The sequence below is a fragment of the Salvelinus fontinalis genome, chromosome 3 (genome assembly GCF_029448725.1).
Source record: "Salvelinus fontinalis isolate EN_2023a chromosome 3, ASM2944872v1, whole genome shotgun sequence".
Taxonomy (NCBI): Eukaryota; Metazoa; Chordata; class Actinopteri; order Salmoniformes; family Salmonidae; genus Salvelinus; species Salvelinus fontinalis.
In genome coordinates, this window is record NC_074667.1 from 12537135 (window position 1) to 12543134 (window position 6000).

The window sequence follows — 6000 nt, forward strand, 5'->3', positions numbered from 1 at the left end:
ATAAGTGGACCCTGTCTTTCATCTATAAGTCTTTGCTAGGTAAAGCCCCGCCTTACCTCAGCTCACTAGTCACCATAGCAGCACAGACCCGTAGCACGCGCTCCAGCAGCTATATTTCACTGGTCACCCCCAAAGCCAAATCCTCCTTTCCTTCCAGTTCTCTGCTGCCAATGACTGGAAGAAATTTCAAAAATCACTGAAGCTGGAGACTCATATCTCCCTCACTAACTTTAAGCACCAGCTGTCAGAGCAGCTCACAGATCACTGCACCTGTACATAGCCTATCTGTAAATAGCCCATCCAACTACCTCATCCCCATACTGTTATTTGTGTTTAGCTCCTTTGCATCCCAGTATCTCTACTTGCACAATCATCTTCTGCACATCTATCACTCCAGTGTTTAATTGTTAAATTGTAATTATTTCGCCACCATGGCCTATTTATTGCCTTACCTCCCTTATCTTGCCTCATTTGCACACACTGTATATATATAAAAAAATCTCTATTGTGTTATTGACTGTATGTTTGTTTATTCCATTTGTGACTCTGTGTTGTTGTTTGTGTTGCACTGCTTTGCTTTATCTTGGCCAGGCCGCAGTTGTAAATGAGAACTTGTTCTCAACTAGCCTACCTGGCTAAATAAAGGTGAAATAAAATAAAAAAGATAAATTGTAAAAATCTAAATAACTTCACAATCTTCATTGTTAAGGATTTAAACACTGTTTCCCATGCTTGTTCAATGAACCATAAACAACTAATGAACATGCACCTGTGGAACGGTCATAAAGACACTAACAGCTTACAGACGATAGGCAATTAAGGTCACAGTTATGAAAACTTAGGACACTGAAGAGGCCTTTCTACTGACTCTGAAAAACACCAAAAGAAAGATGCCCAGGGTCCCTGCTCATCTGCGTGAACGTGCCTTATGCATGCTGCAAGGAGGCATGAGGACTGCAGATGTAGCCAGGGCAATACATTGTAATGTCCATACTGTGAGACGCCTAAGACAGCGCTACAGGGAGACAGAATGGACAGCCGATCGCCCTCGCAGTGGCAGACCACGTGTAACAACACCTGCACAGGATCGGTACATCCGAACATCACACCTCCCCGGACAGGTACATGGTGGCAACAACAACTGCCCGAGTTACACCAGGAACGCACAATCCCTCCACCAGTGCTCAGACTGTCCGCAATAGGCTGAGAGAGGCTTGACTGAGGGCACAAACCCACCATCGCTGGACCAAACAGGACTGGCAAAAAGTGCTCTTCACTGACGAGTCGCGGTTTTGTCTCACCAGGGGTAATGGTCGGATTCGCGTTTATCGTCGAAGGAATGAGCGTTACACCAAGGCCTGTTCTCTGGAGCGGGTTCGATTTGGGGGTGGAGGGTCCATCATGGTCTGGGGCGGTGTGTCACAGCATCATTGGACTGACCTTGTTGTCATTGCAGGCGACCTCAACGCTGTGCGTTTCAGGGAAGACATACTCCCTCATGTGGTACCCTTCCTGCAGGCTCATCCTGACATGACCCTCCAGCATGATAATGCCACCAGTCATACTGCTTGTTCTGTGTGTGATTTCCTGCAAGACAGCAATGTCAGTGTTCTGCCATGGCCATTGAAGAGCCCGGATCTCAATCGCATTGAGCACGTCTGTTGGATCGGAGGGTGAGGGCAATGGCCATTCCCCCCAGAAATGCCCGGGAACTTGCAGGTGCATTGGTGGAAGAGTGGGGTAACATCTCACAGCAAGAACTGGCAAATCTGGTGCAGCCAATGAGGAGGAGATGCACTGCAGTACTTAATGCAGCTTGTGGCCACACCAGATACTGACTGTTACTTTTGATTTTGCCACCCCCCCCCTTTGTTCAGGGACACATTATTCAATTTCTGTTAGTCACATGTCTGTGGATCTTGTTCAGTTTATGTCTCAGTTGTTGAATCTTGTTATGCTCATACAAATATTAACACATGTTAAGTTTGCTGAAAATCAAAGTAGTTGACAGTGAGAGGACGTTTCTTTTTTTGCTGAGTTTTGTCAGGATTTGGCCAGGATTGTTCAGGTTTTGGTCACTAGATACCCCCATTGTGCATTGTTGACCCTTGTGTTTTTTCCCTTGTTCCAGTTATTATTTGCATCTGTGCCTCATTTCCCTTGAAAGTATTTAAACCCTTAGTGTTCTTCAGTTCTTTGCTTTGTGTTTGTATGTTAGCACCCAGTCCCAGCCATGCTGTGAACATTTGTTTCTCAAGTTGGATTTTCTTGAGGTACTCTGGTTTTGTTCTTGTTTATTTTTTATTGTTCTTTTGAGGTTTGTTTTTTCCCTGCTGTTCTTACCACTTTGTGGATTTTCCTTGTGTCTTGGAGGATATACATTCTTTCTCTTGGAATTACTTTTGACGTTGTGGATTTATATTTTTTGCCTGAAGATCTTTTCCTTTTTACTTGATTAAACCACCATCTCTAGTACTGCTGTGTCTGCCTTATCTTCTGGGTTCTGCCGACTATTAGGGGCTCAGTTTACCAAGTGACTGTTTCTCACACCGGGTCCTGACAAGTTTCTATTATTTCATGTTTTGTGTGGACCCCAGGAAGAGTAGCTGCTGCTTTTGCAACAGCTAATGGGGATCCTAATAAAATAAAATAAAAATACCAAATGGAAGAGTCGTTTCCAGTGTTTCAGAAAAACATTGCAATTTCAACCAAGAAGATGTAGCATTGTCATAATTGCAACAGCAGTGCTTCACAATTACCTCAAACAGCATGGCTGCCCAGATCCTTCGCACTAAAGATGAAGATTACCCATTTGTTCCCATGGCTTGAGGCAGAATCTTGACAGAAAGAGTGAACCCTGCAGAGATGCTTTTGCTGTAAAGCACTTCTCACAACAAATAAGTGATTTAAGCAAACAATAGCCATGGATTGGTAACAAGAAGGTTTTTAATTCACAAATGGAAATATCGGGATCCCAAACTGGTGCTGGTTCGAGAAGAACATTGGTACTGCTGATGTTTCATGTTCCTCTCCTCCTCCATAGCCAACTAAACATGACTTTCATCTTCATATCATGCTCTTCTTTTAAATGCATTAGTTTGTGCTCGGGAAATTCCATGGTCAGTTTCTCACGCATGTCGTTGTGTCACTAACCCGGGCTGGAAGACAATCCTCCCTCCTGGCTGCTGCAGATGTAGCAGGCTGACCTTCATCCTGTCTTGTCCCCTCCAAGCTATGGTGGTCATCTGCCTCTCGAAATGTCTTCAAGAGTTGAGCTGATACATCATTTTTTATTATGGGAGTGCAAGAGATGACTGACAACATTACATATTCCCTGCAGTCCGGGGATGTCACATGTTGAATGAATGTGTCCGACAAAATGAGGACTGGAACGGTCCCACATCTGAACTGTCCCACATCTGAACTGTCCAAATGGTCATCACCAGGGTTAGAGTTGTATGTGTTTCCACAATACCTTAGATATATAAATGATATTAGTAATTACAGAGAAGGTTAGCATTGTCACATCTGGTGGCTTATCCATCGAAAAAGTGTCATCCTACAAATACCTAGGTATATGGTTGGATGACAAGTTAATCCCTTTAACCTTTCACGAGTATCTACCCCGGGTCCGGGAGCACCCCCCACCCCCCCCCCCACACTGAGTAGCATCGCTAGCATAGCGTCACAATTAAATAGTAGCATCTAAATATCATTAAATCACAAGTCCAAGACACCTAATGAAAGATACAGATCTTGTGAATAAAGCCACCATTTCAGATTTTTTTAATGTTTTACAGGGAAGACAAAATATGTAAATCTATTAGCTAACCACGTTAGCAAAAGACACCATTTTTCTTTGTCCCCCATTTTCTCTTTCCACCAGTAGCTATCACCAATTCGGCCAAATAAAGATATTGATAGCCACTAACCAAGAAAAAACCTCATCAGATGACAGTCTGATAACATATTTATGGTATAGGATAGGTTTTGTTAGAAAAATGTGCATATTTCAGGTATAAATCATAGTTTACAATTGCACCCACCATCACAACTCGACTAGAATAAATACACAGAGCAACGTGTATTACCTAATTACTAATCATAAAACATTTCGTAAAAATACACAGCATACACTAATTGAAAGACACAGATCCTGTGAATACAGACAATATTTCAGATTTTCTAAGTGTCTTACAGCGAAAACACAATAAATCGTTATATTAGCATACCACATGTGCAAACATTACCAGAGCATTGATTCTAGCCAAAGAGAGCGATAACGTAAATATCACCAAAATATATTATTTTTTTCACTAACCTTCTCAGAATTCTTCAGATGACACTCCTGTAACATCATATTACAACATACATATAGAGTTTGTTCGAAAATGTGCATATTTAGCCACCAAAATCATGGTTAGACAATGACAAAAGTAGCCCAGCTGGTCAGAAAATGTTGTGCGCCATATTAGACAGTGATCTAGTCTTATACATAAATACTCATAAACTTGACTAAAAATTATAGGGTGGACAGCGATTGATAGACAATTTAATTCTTAATACAATCGCTGAATTACATTTTTTAAATTATCCTTACTTTTCAATACAGGTTGCGCCAAGCGAAGCTACACCTAACAAAATGGCGGAACGTGCGTTTAACATTTTTCTACAGAACAACGATTTATCATCTTAAATATTTCTTACTATGAGGTGATCTTCCATCAGAATCTTGGGCAATGTATCCTTTATTGGGTCTAATCTTCTTTTGGTCGAAAGATGTCCTCTTGTTTGTCGAAATGCCCACTAACGTTCGACCGGGACCCCGAAACGTGCCCGGCGCTTCAAAGTGCACAACAAAGCAATGCCTCAAAATCGCACTAAACGGATATAAATTGCTATAAAACGGTTCAAATTAACTACCTTATGATGCTGTTAACACCTATAACGAGTAACAACATGACCGGAGAAATATTACTGGCTAAACTAAAGCTTGGAAGGAGGCGAATCCAACGTCCTTCGTGCGCCAGGCGCAGGCAGCAAAGGGAAGCTACTTCCGGTATTTGCTGTTTCATACAGCCCCTGATTGCGCAATCGACTCCATTCAAAGCGTCATCACGTACTGACATCCAGGGGAAGACGTAAGAAGTGTCTGTTTCTCCATAGCATTTACACGGACCTTTAAACTGACTCCAGATCAGGGGCCAAGATGTCTGAAATCTGACTCCCTATCATGAAAAGTGCTGTAGATTGAGTTCTGTTTCACTCAGAGACAAAATTCCAACGGCTATAGAAACTAGAGAGTGTTTTCTATCCAATAATAATAATAATATGCATATTGTACGAGCAAGAATTGAGTACTAGGCAGTTTAATCTGTAGAGCAAATTATGCTAATGCGAAACAGCACCCCCTATAGTTGCAAGAAGTTTTTAAAGTTCATACAGATAATCTTGTGACAAAGCTTAAATTGAAATTGTTTTTTTATTTTCGTAATAAGACTTGCTTTCCTCTTATGGCTAGAAAGAAGCTTCTTCTGGCCACTTTTTTCTCTGTAATTGATTATGGTGACTTGTTGTATATGCATGCAACCTCCTCCATCTTACAGAGACTGGACTCTGTTCATCATGCATCCTTGCACTTTATTACACATGCCAAGTCACTCACCCACCATTGAACCTTGTACCAAATGGTAGGTAGGACCTCACTTTATGTGCGCAGAAAGATACATTTGTATGTGCTCATCTACAAAGCCCTTTTGTGTAAACTCCCTCTTTACCTCCTGTAGTCTGGTCTCTTTCACTACCAGCCGTTACCATACCCGGTCTGCTAGGTAGTTGCTACTTAAAGTCCCAAGGACATTCACAGTATTAGGCAAGACAGCCTTCTCTTCTTGTGCACCAGAGGCATGGAATAGTCTACAATCCATGCTTCATCTAGATATGTTAGTGCCACTGAATGAATTTAAAATATTGATGGGAGACTGTTACGGAGGAGTGTAA